The sequence below is a fragment of the Plectropomus leopardus genome, chromosome 6, assembly GCF_008729295.1.
Source record: "Plectropomus leopardus isolate mb chromosome 6, YSFRI_Pleo_2.0, whole genome shotgun sequence".
In the NCBI taxonomy this organism is placed as follows: domain Eukaryota; kingdom Metazoa; phylum Chordata; class Actinopteri; order Perciformes; family Serranidae; genus Plectropomus; species Plectropomus leopardus.
The window spans coordinates 15,994,122-16,018,611 of NC_056468.1; the positions used below are offsets into that span (position 1 = coordinate 15,994,122).

The following is a 24,490-nucleotide window of genomic DNA, read 5'->3' on the forward strand; positions in this document are numbered from 1 at the left end:
GTGACTGTATTAAACGGAGGATCACAGCGGAGCTCTCTTGTCTCCTCACCAACTCCCTTTACAGACTCTGGATCTGTACATTCTATATTGTTAAGAGAAATATTAAAAAATATATATATATTTATAAAGTTGAGGAGGTGCGAATGTGGACGATCCACTTTTCCTAGAAAAACGTGGTTAACCTTTTTTTTAAGTGAAAGAGTGACACCCACCAATCGAAAGAATTAGAGGTTACATTAGTTTTATTTAATCTTCCACAATCAACTTCTCAAAAATCTCGCATCGTTAAAAACACACTGCATCTTATTGAAAGAATTATGATTTTGTTTTATCTACAGCAAACGCGCGAATAATTCTTTTACACACTTCCCATTTTTTTAAGGTAAACTAAAAAGATGCGTGTGTCCTCTATTTTCGGAGGTGGTGATAAAAACGTGGGTGATACAACAGACCAGGATGAGACTGTTTAAGCTCCCGGGGCGCAACCTACAAGCAACTTAATATTCTAATATTGCAGGAAAAAAGTACATTTGACTTTTTAGGGTAAGGATCCTATCATAGGTGTCCTCGTCTCTTTACCAGCCTGACCAGTGGTGTTGAGCCACGAGCACTTTATATAAGCAAGGTTCAATGACGAGGGGAGTAGCCTATAGGGACTGCATCTGATTTGGGCTGACACCAGAAAGTTTGCCCTGCTGGAAAACGTCCCACAAACGTGATGGGAACGTCGCACGTAACCAGACACCGAGTTCTAGCAGCAGCACTGGATTGTGTTAATTGGAGGTAAGCTGAAACGTTTGATTTGCAGCTTTGGAGATCACATAGATGCACAAAGTGCGAATTTGTAAAAGAGAAAAATTAGAGTTACTTTAACTGTCTCCTATTTTGTGTTAAGTGATATTTCTCTAAGCGCACTGCACTTGCATGCGCGTGCTCCTCCCTGGCACCACGGTGCGCGTGCACGGACACCGAGGAGACAGCCTGAGCAATTGTAGCCTAAATGTCAGCGCTGCGTCACTGGATTCCTTACAAACTGGCCAGGAGACTTTTTGGTTATTAGTTTTCGCACAGCCCGAGCGTCACGCTCTTATTATAAGCCAGCTGGGTCCATCTTAAAGTATCACCTCCTCTGTATTACCTCTGAATCTCCCCTATTGTTTGTCCGCCAGAGAGCTCTTTGTTCATGCATGCTGTATATGAGTATTCAAAGGCTTTCGCCGATTTACATCATTCAGATTAAAGAAAATCTAAACTATAGAGACCACAGCGCCGCGAAATCGTGTCACCGCAGTCAACATCACATTAAGCGATAATTTGAATTTGAATCCCGAGATTTTAGGTAATAAATGTCATCGCTATAACAGGCTAAACAGGGGCTTTACATCGATGTATACGCAAAAGCATGTAAAAATAAACACTGAGCGATAAGTATGCAATGCAAATCTCTCCACTGAATATGCATCAATATTAAAAATAATACGCACACCAGAGCCAACGGCGTCGGAGAACTGAGAATGGCGGAGCTGGTCGTCTCATTACGCATGGGCGGTTTTCCACGCAGGAGCCACGGTTCCCCTTCTCTTCATGTCCTCCCCTTCTGTCCCGTTCACATTAACGAAGCCTCTTGGAAAAACAAACAAGGCTATGTTGGCTTTCAAAACGGCAATCAAACACCCAAGAAAGTGGCTGGGGGGGAATTACTCCGACTGCGGCCGGGCGGACTATGTAGTAAGCGGGATTTGCATATTTTGATGCGCTAATTGCCTTGATGTATTTAAATATGGCTGCACGTAGCTGATATGCTTGTCTACGTCATTGAACGTGCCCTCGCTGTTAAACTAAAACGTGAATCCGGTTGAATCTAATGGATACGCCTGCAATTAGCCAAAGAGAAGGGGAGGGGTGAGGGGGGTAAAATGAGAGAGGATGCTTTGCAGTTTTCTGTCTTATCAGTCACATGATGATTTTATGGCATTTGCTTTTTTTCATAAAACATTCAGAAAAATGACATTTTATTGGGAGTAGAAAAATATTTTTTTTGTAATATGTGGAAATTGCAGGTGTAGCCTGACACTTTTGCGCCAAAGACTGGGAGAAGTGGTGTTATTGCAGAGTTTAAGCGATCCAAGTCGTTTTGCAGAAAAGTCTATAATATATTCACAAAAACAAAAGAAAAAGTATGTCATCACCAAGAGAATTAGCTGAAGACTGAGGCTACTGGTAGGCTACTGACAAGTAGGTCACCTCATTCTAACTTTTTTTTTGTATGTGGAAAGATTTCTCTTATCTGTCTTTTCCTTTTTCTAACTCTAGGCTGTGTGTCTGTGTCTGTGTGTGTGTGTGTGTGTGTGTGTGTGTGTGTGTGTGTGTGTGTGTGTGTCTGCTCTAGGAGGGGGCACACGCTTGTGTGTGAGTCTTATAAGATTACCTCTTGTTAGGCTACTGGGAGCAAGGTTAAATTCATAAGCCCAGTATAGGCCCATACTGTACACACAGATCCAATCAAAACATTTTCAATGAAGTTTAAAGCGTTGTGTTTTTTTTCTCCTTCTCTTTTCTTTTTATTATAGACCTCATTCTAGACTTAGTTTGGGAATTGCATGTAGCAAATCATTTCCCCCTCTGTCTGAAAACCGGTAAATGCGTTCCGTTTGTCAAAGCGTGTTAGCGAAGCGCCTGCAGCAAATTCATTACCACCCAACTGCGAGGCTCACTTCGTAACCTGGTCAGGGAAAAGGAGGGAGAGGTCCACGCCAAAACCGCGAACAATGCTGCCTCAGTTCGTGCGTGCAACAAAAGAACCGAGGGAACTTGTTTGAATTTCAGAGCACGTCCTCTCCTCACACAGAAGGATGGACTTTACATCCCCTCCTCCCTCTCCACCACCACCACCCCTCCTCCTCATCATCATCACCTCCTCCCTCCTCATCCCACCCCACCACCAACAGGGGGGTGAAAAAAACTTGCACACTCCGAGAGCTCAACTGTGCATGCACTTTTCTATTTGGTGCTTGTAGACGTTATGGGAAAGTTGTCTCTCTCGCTACATCTCTCTCCCACTCCCCATCCCTCCCTCCCTGCTTCTCTTCGTCTATCATGTGCTTGGGATATGCTCATGCTTTGCACAGAGCAGCCGAAGCACGCCTAATGCAGGCTACTGAGTGTTAGCGGCAATTTTAAAGTGATGCCCCCCCCACCAAATATAATACGGCTGGGATATTTGAGGGGGAACATATAGGACCACATCACGGTACACACGGACCCAGCTGTTCTTCTCCTGCTTGGGACGCTTTCTGGTCAATTGCAGTGATTTGACCCACCTTTGGGAAGTAAGTGCAACTTTTGTGCCTGTATTAATAGGCTGCGTGTGAGGCAGTCGTGTGCGTAAAGGTTTGCCATGTGCGTAAAAGTTAAATATAAGGTTATCGATAGGAAATGTGTGTAGTTGTTGTTTTAATAGTTTTAGTAGTTTAATACAGAACGTGGTGAGATTCCACGTAATTAGAAAGAAATATGAAGTTTGTGACTGCGAGTGCCTGCTTACAGTTTGGAATTAGGGCGCACTGATTAGACTTTTTTGGCACATTTTGGAAGCAACTGTATACTGACGGGTAACTTAGTAAAGTTTGCCACAATTGTGTTTATATCAATAATGATGACTTCAATATTGTGCACTTTATGGTCGGCTTCACTCGTTTTATTCTGTCTTCTGCAATTAAATTCAGACTTAAATCGGCGATATTCCCAAAGCAGAAGACGCGTCACTGCTTTTCTGCTTTTGTTGCTCTAGTTTTAAAACAGAATAAAACGAACATCTTGTTAAAGCTGGTGTTGACTGTAATGATCATTATTATTAGGCCTATATCAGTGAAGACGCTGTGTGAGAAATGTGATTTCGGAGCGAGATTATTTAACAGAAATGATAAAAATCGACTCATTTACGCGCAGAAGGAAATCAGCAAATCACATAGAAATTGCGACGTTAATTTTATTTTTTCTCCAGTAATGTACTGAAACAGAAGTCAAAAGTTTGGCTACACTTAATGAATAAGGTCACCAAAATCGCCACACAATGTATCGAATACAAAGCGTTCATTGTATAGTTTATCCATGCAAGATTACGCACGAAAGCCTTGTTAGTTCAAATAATGTAGCTAATAATACGAATAGAATCGCGCCCTTCCGGTATTTTTTTGTGGCTGCTCAGCACTGTATCATTAACCCTCACGGAAATACAGCTTATTATAATTTCAAGAGGATCAGCAGGTTGTAAGTTTTAAAAATTGTGTGCTGTGATTAAACCATGGCCTCTGTGTGGGAGGCCTATTCTGAAGCCTCCTTTACACTAATGAGGTGTGCTTTATAATGTTGATCTTAATGATATTAAGTTGGCCTTGCAGTTTACTATTCATCAGATCTGCATCAAGCTGACAGAATGATTGTGGATCTGTGGAAATAAAGGGATGAGCAAGGTATGCGTAAATTAGTAAATTTAGACGATTCTAAGTGACATTTGGACATTTTTTTTGCCGTGTGTTGCAAGTGGAATATGCTATTTAGAAAAGAATGACTGAAACATCGATAGAAGAATGCAACAGCTGTGGTTGAACGTTTAAGTGCTGTTTATAATAAGTGCTGCCTTATTGAAATGCACAGGCCTTGTGACTCATATTTGCTCATTAAAACACCACTGCCTCGCCCCTCCCACCAACCAAACGAGAGTAAACTTGTGCCAGATCTAAAACTATAGCAAGTGAATGGGACACCTGAAGGAAAAAAAAAAGCTGATGATGCCATGGAAAAATACGCCGGTGTTATTCAGTCACCGCCTGTCACACACAAGCACACACGCACACACACACGCGCGCACACACACACTCTCACACACACACACACACACACACACACACACACACACACACACAAGCTCTCACTCACTTGCAGACACACGCGAGTCGATTACAGTCAGAGGCTAACTTTTTTTCTGAACTGGGAGTGTTTTGTGGTCCGAACAGAATCAAAGTTGTGCACATAAACTGACTCGGTAACATGCAGCTGCATGCTGCTGCGCATGATCCATCACATGTTCCGCTGCTTGTTATTGTTGACCCACTTCCAAAGATCCTATATATTAACCCATTTGTGCTAAGCTATCGGTTAAAACTACTTACATTTCTGTGGTTAAAGTGAGCGGGGCTGACACGCGTAGGTACACGCTGAAGCGCTTGGGCTTTACTCCGCGTGAGGCGACATCGCCACAGCTTCCCTACCTGAATACCATTGTAGTCTACCCTTCGGATGCGACGATGACAAAAAACACACGGGGCTAGTACGGATTTCGACGCGAAACCGAGTACGTGAGAGCAATTTAAGTCCTACGGTGGTTCCTTTTATATGAGAAGGAGATGAGCGAGCTAGAAGCGTGTTATTGCGAATAGAAAATGTAAGCCTTCATTGGATGGACAGAAGACGCTGGCGCTCAGGCAGCTCCTGGGATGCTCCCTTCATACAGTTTTCTCATTTTTATTGTTTAATAGACAGCTACAAAATCTGTTCGTATCTTCCATCAAAAGCAGTTGAATCGCTCTCTTGCTGTGTAAAAAAACATATGGTGTCCCTGCCATCCATTTTCATCCCTGTGTGAGAGAGAGCAGGCTGCTCGATGCGAGGCGGACTTATTCCAACGCGCTCAGTGTAATGGATGGAGATTGTGCATGGATAGGAGGGTGCATTTGCGATTTTTTTCATGACATCACCGCAGTTACATTGTCGTGGTCCGAGGCCTTTGACCTCACCGGGGTTGGTCCATATTTTGGCCACCCCCAGCCCCCCTGTCGTTTGGGGATGGCCCTTATTTCCCCACTCTTTTCAGACCGACCGACCATGCAGCCTGCAGAACGGACCCCTTGGCTCAGAGTCATCGGCTTTATCTCTCCTTAAGTACATGCTGGATGTGAACGGACAACTTGACACTCTTTGGCCACAAAAACAAGCTCCTGTCTTCATAATCCGAAACATTTGCGTCGTAATTCCCCGTGCCGTTATTGCATTTTCCACAGGAAACCGGATTTCCCCCCTTCTCTACCTTGTTTCTTCTCCGCCGGCCTCACAGGATATCTATTGCTACTGCCACAACGACTTAATAGAGGCGAAAGAGCCTTTTGTGGGATTGGAGCTATTTGCATTGCAAATTAGGGCCCCTGTGCAAGGATGACTGCACCTTACCCGCGATTTTCAAGGCCTACTTCAGCTCGGTAATATTGGGTAATGTCAAGTGAATATGACATTAACATTGGGATTATATATCATTTTTTTTCCAAGAATTGCCGCCTTTTTATGCCGGGTGTATAACAGCTCAGGCTGTGCAATAGTGGCCCTCAATGGCAAAAAGGGAATATACGGAATATAATACACAATGTGACTTGCAAAAGGACGCTGATGACTTTTGCTTAATATATCTGAGTTCGGGGAGATGGAAACTTGGACACCAGAAGAGGAAATTTACATGTGGATTATTGCTGAAGATTTAGGAAGTGGGTTGTTATCTTTGGTTATCTAGCTGTATGAGTGTTCTGCTCGTCATAAAGCTAGATAACCGAAAGTAAAAACTACTTCCAGACTCGTCGAGGACTTGTGGAGGACTCATGACATATTGCTCAATTTTCCCATGGATCAAAGATTGTAGATATTTTCTATTATATATTTTTTAAATTTTGTCTTTTTCTCCCACGATGTACATACTAGTTTATCAGTTTGATATTTTCACCAGGAGAGGACAGCTTTGCTTGTGCACTTTCTATAATTTGATTAATAACTTTTTCAGAGAGCATAATGTGCATTATTGTTGTGAACACGTGCGCGCGCTCACCTATCCACATTTTAACATGTTTAGACACACACTCACACACTCACACACACACACTCTAAACTTCCCTTCAGGCCTGATATTGCATGCTTATATTTTTTAGCATATTTGATCATATAATATGACGTGTGATATTATATAATTTGAATGAAATTTCAACCCAGGCGCATCTCGAGTGTTGTTTGATGGGAATGAAAGAGTGACATTTAGGTCTTGTGTGGAAACCCACGTGTGCGCTGCTTCTTATTTCAGCATGATCGAGTCCGGCCAGGAAACGGCGCTGGCATCCCAAACAGCAATAATTAGGACGTATACTGAACTGACAAAAAATGGAGAGAGACTGAGAGAGAGAGATGGGGGAGTGGGGTTAGGAGAAGGAGGGAGGTGGCAGAAGAGGGAGGAGAGGAGGGAGGGAGTGTGTGAGGGGATTGGGGAAATGTGGGGGGGTCGGGCCTGCTTAATTGATTCCGTTAACCGCAGTGCAGGAGATGTGAACGACTGGACGATCCCATTCCCACGCTCGGTGGGGCAAGTGGCAATGCCATGCCCAGGCCCAATATGACAGACAGCGCCGTGAGGGCCTGGAGGGGCTGGGAGGAGGGGGATGGGGGCGACAGGGGTCATGAAAAGACGTCAAGTGCACCAGACTCATCTGCATCCCCAAAGAAAGAGGCGACGTTTCCCAGCCCCAGCCGACGCGGCGCTCCTAAACTTGGAGTAGTAACGGTCTTGAATGCGTAATGTCTCGCCAATTGTACTGATAATGAGGACTTTGGGTCATTATCTTAAAACTATGCGGGTTTATGAATTTGAAAGGGATGTGCTGCAACTCTGTAATCCTGCGTGGCCCCACTTCAGCGCGCGGATCCAGGCGTTGTACTTCTCCTGAGAATTAGGAACAGCGCAGATAATGTTGCATAAAGAAGTCTGGGGCGTTTGAATAGATGACATGTAGGTGCATTGTTTGCGTTTGAACTTGACCGTGAACGCATCTGAGCTCAAGGTTGCTGGGGGGATATTTGTCAGGAGCATATTATTTCTAAGCATAAAATTGCAGGTGGAAAACATAAAAGTGAATACAGATCAGTGTTTTAATGATAAACCGACACTCACATATAACACACATTTTGATGGGTCAAAAGACATATTGCCAATGTGAGATATTAAAACGTATATAGTAGTTGCAACAGATGTGTTCTTCCTGGCAAAATTTAATTAATGCTTTAACACGTTCTGCACTTATAGCTGAGTTGCGCTTATTTTATCATCTACAAGTGACGTTTATCCCACCGCATTCACACACACACCTTGAGGTGCTGTGTGGCACATGAAGATTGCTGCATCTGTCAGATGATAGGCTGAAACACCAGTGTACACCACGTGTTTAAAACAGGCCTGATAGTTTTACATCTTTTGACAATTGGAGAATTAATTGTTATCACTACAGTTAACATTGTTCGTGTCTTTTAAGTTGTTGAGGTGTCAATATATCTCATTAAGTCATGGTTCAAGTTCTGTTCATTAATCTGTGATGCTGGCTTTTTTTTCTTAGAGGGGATTATTCAAGTGCAGTGCTAAACAGAGCCACAGTGGCTGAATTCAACACCGCCTTTGACCGAAAAGGTCTCTTGCCGACTTTCTCACACCGTCAGACAAAACTAGTGTCTCTTGTTCCCGACCCCTGTCAAAGACGGCACACAATACCAGGTCGTTTACCCGAAAGAAAATTTGAGAACACAATTTGGGTTGAGCAGCGCTGAATAAAACAAGTTTTATTGTTCTGGGTTAAGTCTACTGAAATAGTCGTCTAGCTTTATGAAAGGGAACACTGTTTTCAAGTCTGGAGGCCACACTAAATGTCAACCCAGAGGAGTAGAAAAAAAGACCTTAGGATCTGTGACTAAACATCTCATATCACTCACTAAGATTTTCACAACAGCATGCTCCTCTCAAAAAAAAAACCGTGCAGTTCTTTCTGCTATTTTTTAGCAGTACAGTGGCTCATTTTATGAGTTCTTCAAACAAGAAATTGAGACGTACATGCTCTTTGATTTTTATATTTAATCCTATGTTTATCAGATCTAGTATATATTTTAGAGGTTAAAAGGTTTAACACAGTGTACACGAGAAAAACTAAATATCTGTCTTGATTCATCCTTACACAATACTAACCTGTAGGTTCGTCCTTCAAAGCATCATGTAAAAAAAAAGGACCTCTGTCCACACAGTCAATAGGAAATGCAATGCAATGCAATGCAGTGCAGTGCAATGCAATGCTGGGATGTGCTGTTACCAGGAGAGAGCAGCATCACATGTCCCAAACAGCTGCAAATCACACTTGCATGCATCTTTCTTCTCAGCCACTCTCCTGGGCTGCATGGAGGAGAGATGCAGTATGGGTTGACAGTGGTTTGCATGATGTTTACTGCCTGTCTCTGGAGATTGAGTAAATCTCACCACTATGGTTCACATTAGTGCTTTTTATGAACACTGACAGCCACTGCTGCCTCGAGTCCTTAAAAATAATGAACTGTATTCTCCATCAGTGACGATGACTCCGTATCTCTAAAATTTAAATTTACCTGATAGTGTAAAGGTGCATTTCTATATTCCTTCTTGTGTCTCTGTAAATGAGGATAAATTGTGTCTTCTAGTGTGTGAGTTGGCCAAAAGTATGCTTTTATATTATTTATAGAAGTGTCCCTGCCATACAAGCATGTTGGTGAGAAAGAAAGGCCCTGCCATTCATTTCACAGCGCCCCATTTCCATATATATGTATAAATATAGCCGTGTGATTTGACTATGCGTGTTGAAATGGGTGGTGACGGTCCCTTTTCCTTCTCCTCAGTAAATGGGGGCTACGCGCTTGGCTGTGCCCTCCTTCCACGCTCACACATACAGTGCACCGCAGCCATTGTTGTCACGTGATATGTTGAGTAACAAAACCATGGCGACCATGGAAGGTGTTTTCATATTCATTGGATGGGCAATCAGCATATTTTATGTGAGCGTGCCCGGAGTTTTTATGTGCCTTCCTCTGTGCCTCTGTGCTGTGTATGGCAGGTGCAAGAGCAGGTTTATAATATTTATCGGCCCAGGGTAATTTCTGTGCCAGACAAAGGACGTGAATATAGTCGTCATGCGGGTGCCATTTGTTAATGTATGTGTTGCATGGCTGTATTTTTTGCTACTCATTGCGGCCTACTCCCAGATTGTTTTGCAATAACAAAGTGGTTATATATATATGTGGCTTCTTTTCTCAGTCGGAAAAGTTGTCATTTTCAGAGCTACCATGAAGCCTCATCTGCTATATTATCCAGCTACAGTCAAAACGATTTCCTCCAGGTTAACTGAGCAGACATGCAGGGGCTGCTTTCACGCTGCTGAGGCTTATGGCGGGGCGAGAGGCTCCATGTGCATCTATGTATGCACGTCTGCGTTTGCATGTGTGTATGTTTTGCTGTGTGATTAACCGACCTGGGCGTCTCGGATAGCTAGTGAGGCCACTACATCATGTTGATGAAAGGGAACAATAGCTGTGTCTCAGTCAACAACGTCGCCTGTCTGGCTTGGGCCATGTCTCTCTCTCTCTCTCTCTTTTCCAGTGTGTGTGTGTGTGTGTGTGTGTGTGTGTGTGTGGGAGTGTGTGTGTGTGTGTGTGTGTGTGTGTGTGTGTGTGTGTGTGGTGTGTGTGTGTGTGTGTCTGTGTCTCCTGGACATGAACTTGAACTTGAGACAGGCAGCCAGACACCATCTGTGCACCAGGGGTAATGAATTCAGTGCATTCATGGCTGTTGAGCAAGCCAGGCCACCGCCACCCATTGATGAGCAGATGACCCCTATAGTCTGAGTTAGCTCTTCATCACTAATAGAATTCAACAATACCAGCTGGTAGTAGGGGAGTTTATTTTGGCTGTTTGCCTAAAGAGAAATAAGAGTAGTGGTGTGCCAGTGGTTGTGGAGCTTGCGTGCATGCGTGCAATATGCATGCATGTCAACGTTTGAGCATGTATGCATGACGCCCTTCATGGTTTCCTTCCTGTTTATCTTTGTCTCACTATATAGCTTATGCAAATTAATTGACATACACCCTTTCGTTTCCCATATACGCACCCTTTCCCTGTTAACGCATTGGCCCACTATTTTAACGACACAGCCATGCTGGATTTATTGCCTTGATAATTGAAAGGGCTGGTTCAGAATTCCCCCTGATAAAGGCTAGTAAGTGAATGAGGCATAAACCTTAAACAAGCCAGGCACAATGTGAATTCCTGCAGGCCCTCCTTCTCCTCCTCCTCCTCCTCCTCCTTCTCCTTCTTCTCTTCCTCCAGCTCAAGCTTCTGTCACAATCACAAGCGCACGCACACACACGCATGCGCACACACAATAAGGCTTTTCCCTCTGGTTGGTGTCGCCACGGCAACGGTAGGTGAGATCACCGTGCGCATGGCAGCATCAGCCCCTGCCAATGCAGGACAGATTCCTGGTTTCTGTTTTTGTGTGTGTGTGTGTGTGTGTGTGTGTGTGTGTGTGTGTGTGTGTGTGTGTGTGTGTGTGTGTGTGTAGATTGCTCTATGCAAAAAAAAGATTGCCACCCACCCCCTTGCTCCATAGCGCAGTGTAGACACATTATAGCGTTCAAACGTGTTTCCTATTAGGTAACCATACATGCATTGGTTAATTGATTTATTGTAAGTTTCTCTAGTTTATTTTTTCAACAATTGAAGTTATGATGTCAACTAAGCCGCTGAATGCATCGTGAGAGTCTGTGTGTACATATACTACACATATACTAGAGCAAAGTCTTGAGATTGTACATCAGTCTTTTACACTCATACTGACACACACAAACACTCAAAAGCTGTCATCGGCTTTATTAATAGTGTCATTGGTGATTAACAGGGATCTGATCGACCTCCCTCCATAACAGACTAGCCAGCCATAACTTGCCAATAATCCACTGAGGAATGTCATGGTTGGGCCCTTTTTAATGACATCATGCATGGCCACTTGAGCGTCTTGTGGGGAGCAGCAGGCATGCTGTGCTCTGCCACGCTGTATGGCCCTCCCCATCAGCTAACTGCGTGGATATGCATGGCCGACATTCCACCTCGACCGTCAAAGATCTGTTCCATACGTAACATAATGTGACTGTGTTTGAAAGTTGTGCTGTCTGTGTCTGCCGTGCTGAGTATTCAGCTTGTGTGATAGGATCTCTTTGGTAGTTATGACACACAGAATAATATGCATCTAATAGGTGCAGACATTTACAGTTCTAACACTAAGTGAAACCTCAGCTTATAACTAAAAATGATTCCCAGAAAATTTATCAGCGCAGCACCACTTTCATGACACAGATGCTCCAAGACTAATTTCATGATTATCTGTAAATATAGTCAGCCTATTTGAAATTGGGAGCTTGTGTTTATTCCCTTAATTGTCCATCAGGCTGAAAGTCGCAACCAAAGTGAAGCCAAGATGCTGTTGTCCCCAAATATTGCTAACATCTGAGTCTATATTTTATCCAAACCTGCCTAATTAATCTAAAACCTCCTTCAGAATGTTTATAGTCAGCCCCAGCAACTTCCTAAATTTCCTTAAATTTAAGAACAGAACGCAGAACTGATAACTGAAAAAAAATTAGAGGAAATTAAAAAGAAAAATAAGGAATAGAAAAGGAGATTTTGGGAAGTCAAACCATCCAGTTCTGTAAGTGTTTTGATTTGAGGAGAATAACTGTCTGTTTTACTCTTAGAAACACACATTTATAATCATCTATAGACAAGAAAAAAATGTTTATATTGAATACACATGTAACATCGTTGTTACGGTAATTTGTTGAATCACAACGTGTAATGCAAGCAATTCTGTGTGAGCTCATAATAATGTTTGCAGTCCCTCAGAATTCAAAATAACCAGCCATTGGTCCTTAGATGATACATATAGTTATTTGATGGTGTGTCTATAATGCCAGCGCTAACAACAAGTACAAAATACTTTCAGCCATGTAACTGCATGATTAGATATCAATACTGTGGCAGCAGTAGTGCACAATAAGACCATGTGCATAAATACTATTTTTGCACTGCAGGTCTGAAGCTGGCTGTCAGCCTGTCTTCCAGGATATCTGTGCTCCGCTGGCTTTTGATTATGCAAATACTATGCACTATAAATAAATTAGTATAATTGCATCTGAAATATGCTTTGAATCTTCCTCGAAGATGAAAGGGTGTAAATAATATATTTCGTGTCACTGCATTATTCATCCTCTATTAATTACAAACATCGGGGTGCTCAGTCTCACCACGTTATATGCCATACTCTGCATTTAAGTGGTCTGCATGTTGTTTTTTTTATATACAGGGCGCCGCATGTACATCCACGATCTGTCAGTATCAAGGTACTTGTTTGTAAATTATAATGCTAATTGTCTCTCACTGTCTTCACTCTCAATTTCCCATTAGTAAACGCTATCAGCGTAATGCAGTTTCCAAGCCTTAATTGGCTTTTATTGTTGAAATAGTAATTAATGTTTGAACAAGCTCTGACTCTGTAAAAGCCAACGTACCTGTATTCATTGTCTGAACACATGCATTTTTTTCTTTTTCATATTATGCATAAGCACGTCCGTATTATCATTTCCAAGAAGAGGAGGGGCTTCAGAAACCATTAAATAAGCATAAATACTGTAGTCGTGCCGCCACGACAATTAAAATATGCCTGCCTTTGCGCTCTTTGTAAAGCATATGGTATTGAGGCCTAGATGCAATTTGAATACGGGGAACCATTTGAAAAATATATGCTGTTCGGCAATTAAATTATATGGGCTCTCGGACTAAGGAGCCAGTACCAGTGCATATAGAATAGTGAGCAGTAGTTGCTACGCTCGCATTAGCATCTGGCCCTTTTATGTAAATTTGATGAGAAAGGACTCATGCATATACGCCAGGGCTGGGGTGTACTCGCCTAATATCCTTATTAGAGAGGGGTGAATTAAATATTTATTAGGGGGGCTAAGGGTTAGGAAGGGGGGCCTGTCCTGTGTTGTCGTGAGGACCCGAGGTGGAAGAAGAGGGAAAGGGAGGAGGAGGTTGGCTTTCTCTACGAGTGTCTCTCTCTGCCTCAAGGTGCCACCATCTTAAGGCGTTTGGCAGTAGTGAGAGTGTGAGGAGGGTAGACCTAAAATGTCCGCTGGCATAGACACGCGCACGCATACACATTAACGCATACAAATTTCTGTGCGGTATGTGCACAGGAACACGGGGCTCTGAAAGTCGATTATTCAATTACTGTCATCGGCAGCTATGCATGCTGAGCGTTTCATTTGCATTAATTCCCTCGATTACTGTCACCTATGAGATCGGCCTGTGTTTAGCTTTCCACTGCATGCCATTTATTGGGTACGGGCGCTAATACTAGCACCGTGGGTATCAGAACTTAACGGGTATCTGCTAATATTTTAGAATTTCAGTTTACCATTACCATGTATTTTCAGGCCAAGAAATGTAGGTTGGCTTTGATTTTGTTCAGTTGAACAAAATATAATGGGACACACAAAGCATTTTTATTTGAAAATATTTCAAGGCACATGTATTGATGTGCATATTTGCAGTGTTAATTAAATTATTTGATTGCTGTAATCTTCAACCAGTGGTTTCTACTTTAAAGTGCCACATGTCATAGAAAAAAGAGTCAACATATACATCATCGTTACTATCATCTTACCTAAACCTTAAGGATAAAGGTGCAGAATTTAACCTGCTCTGAGCAGTATAAAACTTGCTCTTTTTGTGAGAGTATTTCTTCAAACTATCACACAAAAAATGACAATAAAAATGCTTCAGAGCAGAAGAGGGGTGTCGGTAGCAATATTGCCAATTTATGTAAATCAGCGCTATACTGTTCCCCCTATCATTTTCTGTCTCCTTCTCTCTTACTCACTATCGCTGTCACAAACACATACTGTAGCTGACCTCTCCTATCTGTTAATTATCATAAATGTGCTTAGTGAGGCGGCATACACACGCGCACGCACACACACACACACACACACACACACACACACACACACACACACACACACACACACACACACACACACACACACACGTACAGCCCACAAACACATTGTTCAGTGAGATACAGACACAGCATTAGCATTCCCTTTCATCCTGAAGTGCTCCTGAGGCAAAGCATGAGGAAGAATGTGCAGGAAATTATTCAAGATGAATTATACCACACATCATCCCCATTTTTTCAGGCATCAACACACACACACACACACACACACACACACACACACACACACACGCATGCGGCTCACCACAAAGTATGTTATCAGAGGTATTTGACTATTGTTACAATAAGAGTTTGGGTTTAATTTGATGTGTAAATTAGTTTCTGTAGATATTGCTGTTCGTGTATTCGTCTAGAAGTCATTGTGTTCATATAGTGGAAGTGGGAGTGTGGATATTATATCTGTGCGGGCTGTGTGTCCTTGTCGTAGTCAAACTGTTGTCCCTTTTTACATGCATAAAGCATATATACAATATCAGCTGTTCCCCTGTTTCCTCTGATGAGTGGTACGCCCCGGCGTGCTGCCAAAGAAGTGAGAATAATTAAGCGGCTGCGTGTTTGAGCCTGGCGTTGGCTAATGGATTGTTACCGGGAGGAAATGAGACAGGCAGCATGGGGGAGCTGGGTGGCAAAGCAGACCTCGACTTTGGATAATGAAACACTGAAAGCCACCGGGGTGGAGAGTAGACACACCTCTCGTATAGGAAATGCTTTTGTTCTATGACTACTTCTTTTTGTCATATAGGAAGGTGCAATTGGTGAGGAGTCACACAGTGTGAGAAAGCCACAGTCGGTTCTGCATCACTTAAGCCAAGATATGTCGTTTTTCCAATTTTGAATTTCTTACGCTATGATTCAAATCAGTGCAGCTCACTTAAACATCGTTTTTATTTTTCCCACTATAAAAAGAATCCTTGTGGGTCTTGTATATGTCTCTCTTTATGTTATCTTACATTGCCTGAGTGTGTGATTGTGTGTGATGCGTATACATGCGTATATATGCAATTTGCGTTAGATTTAGCATCCTCAGCATCAACACACACTGCTGCTTTAGAGAAAGTAGGAGATGGTTCTTGGCACTGTCTTCGCCACTTTAGCCCCCCACCCCCTCCTTCTACCTTCACCCGTTCCCTTTGCGGCTTGTCCCCCACTCACTACACACACACACACACACACACACAGGCTAGAAGCAGAGTAGTAGAGAAGGGAGCGGAGCGGAGGAGGGAGATAGAGGAGCAGGAGGGAGATGGGATGAGACAAGCCACACAAGCCGCAAAGGGAACGGGTGAAGGTAGAAGGAGGGGGTGGGGGGGTGCTGTATACCCTAAACCCTGCCGTAGGGCTAGAAACACACACACACACATACACACACTCTGGTTTGCCACACAACCGCAAAACACACTCAGAAGTGTTGAACATTGCAGTGGGGGATATGAGAATATGCCCTGCATAAAGATATCTTAATTGTTTTATTGATTCTTCCTTTTACGCAGAAGTGTTATTTGAAATCTAAAGATTATGGTCAGCTGGTGTTCATGTTTTCCTTTGAAAGATCTTTGGTTTTAATGCATTTTTGGAGTTTGTATTTGATGAAACAAAAACATAAATAAAAGCAAGCAATCATAAGACTCTTGAGTGGTTACATTATTGATTATTGCCATGCAGCATCCTGATAGTGTGCATGCCAGTGTAAGTGCAAGCGTGTGTGTGTGTGTGCGCGCACACTTTGATATGGAGCTTTAATAAAACGTGGCATCTGTCAGTTTGATATTGACATGCTAGAAGAGCCTCTCACAATCACTTGGGAACACAGCAGGAAAGAAAACCAGAGGAGAGAAAGTATGTACAGTATATACTGTATATATATATGTTTGTGTGTGTGTGTATATACACACACACACACACACACACACACACACATATATATGGCTATCTATAAATATATAAAAACAAAAAAATAAAAAGTACTCTGTCATTCTTATGCAACAACAGTATGACATCTGACCAGTTTTTTGACATGGTTCTCTAAAACCTTTCTTCACATAAGGAGAATGTCAGCAGTCACATGTGTTTACAGAGTTAAAGGACCAAAAAGGAGAAAAAAAATAGAACAAAAAAAAACCTAACCTGAAACACCCAGTTATTTAGGAATGCCTCTAAGTTTATCGGCATGTTGCTGTGTGAGGTCAGAAATTTTGCTCTCAAACTAATTATTGGCTGCAACAATCTCTTATAGTTACCTTTGACCTCAAATGGACTTGTCCTTTAGCTTTGACATTTGACTTTTGACCTCCTTACTCCAGGGAGGGGAGGCAGAGTTCAAGGGCTGTTGGGTTCAACAACATGGCTGCTGAAACAGCATTAGCATACATGAGAGTTAGCTTGGAAGACCTTATACTCAGTTTAAATACAAGATAGTTGAGTATCTTTATGCCAATTATACAACTTTAGACCTGTAACATTTTACCTAAGTTTCATATTAATATTATTAAAATATGAAAAACATACCTCCAATGACCTTCAAATCTACAAACCAGCTGCTTGTGTAAATAAAGGCAACACATTTGACTTGCTATTTGTGGCAAAGTGTAAATGTTAAGAAGACATTTGCACAAAGTTATTGCCAATTTGAATTCCTGCAAGTCAACTTAGAGATGGTAAATGCTACCTCTGTTTCCTTTTTCAACCATATAACTGTGCGTTTGCTTTCCCCATCTTTCTTTTTAGTGGAAACCATGCTAATTGCGATTTGCTCAGGAGTTATTCACATGTAAAGGTTAACTCTCAGTAAACGTACTCACTCCCTGCCTGTGTGTGTGTCTTTCATTGCTGCAGTGATGGAGAAATGGAGCTGTGGAGAACTGCAGGCAGCAGGAAGTAGAGGTCAACACAAGATCTCTGGGATTTTGCTCAACACCGGACGCACATGAGGTGAGCTCGGGTTAGTAAACCAAAATGTGAGTGTGTGTGTGTGTGTGTGTGTGTGTGTGTGTGTGTGTGTGTGTGTGTGTGTGTACAATACAGCCCATATTTGCCACATGTTGCCATATGCAATACCATTGCAATATTTAGTTTTTGTGCATTTGAGTGCTGTCCATTTTTGTTTCAGGCAGAAAAAAAAGCATTTTAACTATGTGTTTTAACTTTAAAAAAGTAAGTGTCTGGGCTGCCTTAAAATTTTAAGCTAACAGAATTTAAGTATTAAGTTGTTGGTTTTTGTTTTTTAGTCAAAACAGATATTTCTCTGTAATTTCAGATATTTTTTGCAGTGTAATCACACCTAAACTGTATTATTTGGTATTTGTGGGTGCACTGCAAGATCGTAGCAATGTAGTCAATAAATAAAGTAAAATAGATACATTTTAAATTACATTTCCTTTAATATTATTTATCATAAGCAAGTACAGCACAGTATACTATACAGCTATGCAGTAATCAAGAGCTACTAGGGTACTGTCTACATAAATTACACATGTAGCGCATCATAAACGATGGACACTTAACTCAGACTTCACGTTGGCTATGTGACAAATATAACATAATTAAGACATTGACATTAGTTGAATCTGCCCTTGAGCACCATTTTTAGTTGCAAGGTGAATTTATGGCTTTTACTGCAGGTAAGTTAGCTATGATAGATAACATTAGTGATGGTGGACTGGTTAGTACTCGCCTAGTAAATGGCCCATTTTCAGCAAAAATGTTTGCTTACCTTTGTGTAATTACCGATCTACACAGCACATGCAGTTACTGACACTCTCTAGCAAAATATTACTTATTTACTTAAATGTTTTATCAATATATTGGGGGAGACATTTTGAGCATGTATTGAAAATGTTGTCAACACAGCCAAATTTCTTTGTTGGCAGGAGTTTTGTTTTACCCCTCCGTGCCTATCTTTGCTGATGTGTGAGTGTGTGTCCGTGTGTGTCTGTTTGCCTGCAGCAAAGTTAGCCCATATGTGTGTTGGATAAAGGCATAGATGTTAGTAGTGGTCCAGAGGACACAGTAAACAGAATCACAGTGGTTTGAAGGGAGCTCAGGCGATGTGGGCAATATCAAATCCCATGACCCATTCTTTGCCCTGTGGTCCATACCAAAGACAAAAAGCACAGGGGAAACAGAGGTTACTGTTCATTGTTCATCACAACAACACAACACAAAAACCAACAGTAGCTACAACCAGGAAGTGTTTCCAAAAATTTCCTCTAGCCATCGAAATCTTTGCAGGAACAGTAATTGCCCTCCGCCCTCACATTGTTTGCATAGCGTGCAGGACAGCTTCCTCTATCAATTAGACCTCCAGCCATTATTACATGTGACATTTTGTGTTATTGAAGAGAGACAAACATTTTAATGAGCTGAGCTCGCTCTCATGACAAGGAAATATTTATTATATTAGCTGTTCGCAGCAGCTGATTACCGTCTTTGCTATTTCAACTATGACCCAATTTTCTTACAACTGGGTGACCTCTACAGAGGCTGAGGTGGTGCAGAGGGTTGGGATATTAGGTGACCAACTAGCTGAATTGATTGACATATGTCATTGTCAGCAGAAAATATACAGTAGCACTTTTTTACCTATGCCACACTTACACTCTAGATGGTATGACAAAACCACACAGTGCCACAAAAATTAAACCAAATAAAAATACCCCCATGACTCCCCATGTTCTGTGTTGAGAGTTCTCAGAGTTCAAAAGTTTATTTCTTGGTGATGCTAAAAAAGAAAAAAATAAAGTCAAATAAGTGGCCGAAGAGAAGAGGTAGTATGTCAGCGCCCATGGGCCTCAGTGTGCGGTGGTGTTACTCGTCCTAATTACTCCCAATACTCACATGCATTTGGTGGACTGCTCAGAAGGGCCAATTAGAAGGGCAGGGCAAGTCACTGGGTAGGAAAAGTCAGTGCTCAAGTCTGTAGCCATCTAGACAATCCCACAGAGAGATGGAGTCTTATAGCGAACTCTGCAGTACATTTCCACAAATTACTTTTTTGTATAAAATTAATGCTTTTACAGCCATAGTGCTGCTTCAAATGGAATATCTCATATCTTCAACATTGTTTTAGTTTGTACTGTATACATACTGGTATGCCAGCATAATTTAGCATTTAGGAGTTCTGCTTTTTCATGATAGGTAATATTGAGTGTAGCCAGGATCATTGTTGATAGTGTTAATCAGCTTGACCAAAGATGTTAAAGGGCTGAAGTGAAAACCACTAGCCCTTTGTGAAAGAGGAAGTTGATACGTGAGACTTCAGAATTGTGTCACTGCATAAAAGAGGTGGGTCAACAGCTTTAAATATCAAACACTTTAAAAACTGACTTTTGAATTCAGTTTCAGTGGTTTTCAATAGATGATCTGATAAAATAAAGTAAATCTGTGGAGTATAACTGCAAACATTTTCTATACGTGCGAAGATGTCATCTTAGATAGACCTCACTCTCTCAGCTAAAAGCCCAGCTGAAAGTGTGTCAGGGTCATTAGACCCCTATATCGGACTGCATTATTTAGTTAGAGAGGAAGGCTTTTTTACGAGTAACATCTAACCCCACATCAACCATTACCTATGTGCAGGGTCATGGGTTTAAAGCTGAAACAGGAAACCAGGACGGCTTTTCATTTTCATGCTTTTCCTCATTTCATCTTCCTTTCATCGCAGATACAGATGTGATAATATTAGGGAATGTTACCACTTGAAATAAGGACAGGGTTGTTTTTTTTGAAGGATTTTAAAATTTCTGTGGTTGTGATTGATATTTTTCACAGCTAAGATATCACAAAAACAGTTATGGTGTAAATTTTTCCCTTAGTACATAAAGATAAGCACCCATGAACACACAGAGTGTTTACTACACAGTATAGTTTGTTTACATTGCATTGCCTCATTTCCTATGCTATACTCATAATCATCCATCAGACATGCATATTTGGAGTACAGCTGCTTACTATTAGGGTGCCAGCGGGGGTAAGTATTTATAATGTGGCGCCTGCAATCGTGGATGTAAACCCTCCAGTGTTGTAAGGCCGGCTTCTGTATCATCAGTGCATGCCCACAGCGATTAATGAAGTCTTCTGCATGTGTCTGCGTGATTAAGGAGTGCTAAAGTGTGTGTGTGTGTGTGTGTGTGTGTGTGTGTGTGTGTGTGTGTGTGTGTGTGTGTGTGTGCAGATAAAACAACAACCGAGAACAAAAGACGCCAGAATACAGGAAAGCTTTGCAGTAGGTCACAAACATCCAAATAAACAATTCTGCACAGTAAATATAGTAAGTAAATGAGGTAATACAATAGAAAACAATTACAATTAATGACTAAAACCGAAATATGAAATATTGTAAAATATGTCAGAGGTATTTTTTTTCTTTTCAATGATTTAGTTTCCATCCATAATTTTTCCTATTTCCTATTTGTCAAGTAATTCCATATTTCATGCTTGGATGCAATCCCTTCCCCGTGCTATATATTGCAGATGCTCATGCCTCTTAGCGATAGCACAATATGTCCTTTCCATGGTTGTTCAAAAATGCCACAAAACTAGAACATATTCATCTTTTTTTCTCCCTCATTCTGATGCACTACATTATCATTGGTGTAACACAGGATGAGTCCGGTATTTGTGGAAATCTTGTCTTATCAGTTTCTAATTATAAGAGATAAAACTGCAGTTTTTTTTCATTTTTTTTTCATGTAATATCCAAGTAGCTTTCAGCGGGCTGTGTAATAGCGCTGCGTAGGGAGGGTTTCTTCTGCATCATCATACAGTCAGAACAAAGGATATGCACATCGTAAAATCATGCAAATGAATGCAAATCGCTGGCAGCAAGGAATAGCGAGGTGGCAGGAGGGGAGTTTGTATAAGCAGAGGGATGCCAAGGACTTTGTATACAACACTTGCCGGACAATCTTCCTTTAAGTTGTGGCAGATAACAAAAAATATATTGGTTTTGAATCTGATTCTAAATCTTCTGCACAATAAAACAAGACTTTGAGGAGTTTCCTGGTGCTATACTGGATAGATCTGTTATACTCCCAGTGACTAAACAATATGTAGCTTTGTATTGTTTCTTTTTTTTGCTAGAAATTGTTCTTTTTTTTAAAGGCAACAAAATGCATAGTTTTCACTTAAAACACAACGAATGCAAATGTGATACAATGGCTGCAAATAACATTGCAGTGTGTGTGTTGGGATGATGCAATATCTTGGCCGTAGGCTACCGCCTCAGAGAAATGCCGAACAGATATTAGTAACACCAGCGCTAATGAAAACGTCCTCTCCTCCTCACCCTCCCAGTAAAAACTTCAACTTTATCAAACATGTGACATATTCACGTGTGTTCACTAACTGGGGGGATTAGGTAATGACAAACTAGGTCTGTCTGCATTTTCCTTTAGCCACGAAAAGAAAAATGTTATCATAATTATTTCCCTGGATATTTGATTTGGTTCTCAGCATGAATATTTAACACACTTGTAGGGTTACCTTAATACTGTATCAGGACAATTTCAGACATGCATCAGCACAGAAAGTGTCAAAACATTCACACTTTAAAGTTAAAAGCCTATTTGCTTTCATCTTAAATTATATATCATCATTTTTATAATTTATAATACAACACAGCATTGCAGAGTGTTCAAAGTGTGTGTGTGGTGTAAAAAATACATGTGTTTTTCATCACCGATTAATTCATATTCTGTATTCAATCCTGATTTGTGGATAAATCCTAGAATTATATAATAAAATGCAATGAAATCCTAATGCAATAATGTAATAATTTTTGCAACACGTTTATTTTTTTTTTTTTCGTGAAATGAATCCTGCAGCTTTACTTCGACAAAATGCTGATATGTAGACATGGTTTAACAATATCGCAGTCAGAGGTTCTCACAGCCATACAACAATCGGTGATTTGTTTCAACTTGCATACAATAAAACATATTTAAATAATGCCACCCTCTTCCAAGACACACACACACACACACACACACACACACACACACACACACACACACACGCACACACCCGCAGACAGAATAGTGAAGGGGTGTTAAAAAGGCGGGGGGGGGGGGGGGGACAGACAGACATTCGCAATTGTGCATAATGATGTTAACATTCCTGCATGTCTAATGCTGGGGTTATTGAGACAGACACTGGCTGGTCGGCGGTCTTGCTGTGTGTTGTGTGTGTTCACGGGTGTAAACTGTAGCAGTGCATAATGATGTATTAATTGTGGCCTGCTCTCGCTCGTGGTGTTTGGGCTCCTTGCCGAGGTTACTATGCGGCCTTTGATGCGATCGTTAATCTTATCAAACATATGCACGATCACACTTCACTTTATTTTCTAGTCTGATCGCATGAAATCATAGGTGCACCGTAATCTGACTAACAGGAGCAGCTGCTGATATTGCTTTGTACAAAATTGCAACTGGTAGACATATGTTTGTTGTTTGTTTCCTAAAATGATGGTTAATTTTAGAGGGATTAACCCAGATTTACAAAGCTGTTTAAATATAACAAGTCAGTAGAGGGATATTAGTGTGCATTAGGGAGCAGGATATTGGAAGATAAATGCTAAATTGAAAGAAATGGCACGGCAAAAACAGTTTTAAACATCCTAGCTTAATGATATTTGTATTCACAAGGAGCGGCTTACAGGGTGTGCCTTAATTTCAAATGCATGAACCATCAAGTGATCCTCCAATACTGTTGCACAATTTTTTTTTCCAACTTCCTCCCAAATAGAAAGACACAAACTCAAAGGGAGGGAAAGTGGATAGGAAAATGGAGCGCCGGCATCATAAAAGATAGAAACAAAGAGGGACGGATAGCATACACTGAGAAGGACAGGCAAAAGATGAAGCTCATTTTTCCGTGGGCACCCAGTGGCGTCTGCATTGCAGATCGCTGAAATCCCCCTCGAATGCGTCCCTGGGCTTAAGGGGGGTTGGGTGGGGAAGGGTGAACAAGGGATGGGTTTATGCTATCTCTGCTTTAGTACACTTTGTTTTTTTTTTTTCCTACCCCCACCGAAATATATTTTTTCTGTCTGCATCAAATGTCAAGTTAATTTCCTGGGTGCTATGAGGGATGTGTCCTCCCCTTCGGTATGTGTGGCAGGGCGGTGGATTGTGGCAGGGTGCCGGTGTGTGTGTGTGTGTGTGTGTGTGTGTGTGTGTGTGTGTGTGTGTGTGTGTGTGTGTGTGTGTGTGTGTGTGTGTGTGTGTGTGTGTGTGTGTGTTTGTGCCTGTGTGTGTGGGTGAATAGGGAAAGGGAAAGGGGCATGGCAAGGCAAAGAGAGAGACGAGAGGTGGTGGTGGTGGTGGGGGGGTTCAGTACAGTATCTATAAATTGGCTCTCTCTGAAGAGCCAGAGAGGTGTGTTGAAAGAGTGCATGCATATGTGTGTGTATTCGTGAGTGTGTATCTGGTTGTGTAAGAAGATGATCCAATTATTAATAGATGCTTTTGTCAGTGTACCTATGCTCATGTCCCTGTCCTTATTTGTGCATTCACATGTTCAGTTCTTTTGAAGGTTCATCTAAATTGAAT

The 24,490-nt window shown here is 41.6% G+C and overlaps 1 long non-coding RNA gene across 1 annotated transcript in view; it reads left to right on the top strand.

Moving 5' to 3' along the window:
* The first annotated feature begins 2,990 nt into the window (after positions 1-2,990).
* LOC121943937 overlaps positions 2,991-24,490 on the top strand; it is a 36,387-nt gene continuing 14,887 nt past the window's right edge. Inside the window, exons 1-2 of the long non-coding RNA XR_006105879.1 lie at positions 2,991-3,329; positions 17,778-17,873. This is a non-coding gene — a long non-coding RNA (uncharacterized LOC121943937). The remainder of the gene's footprint in view (positions 3,330-17,777; positions 17,874-24,490) is intronic.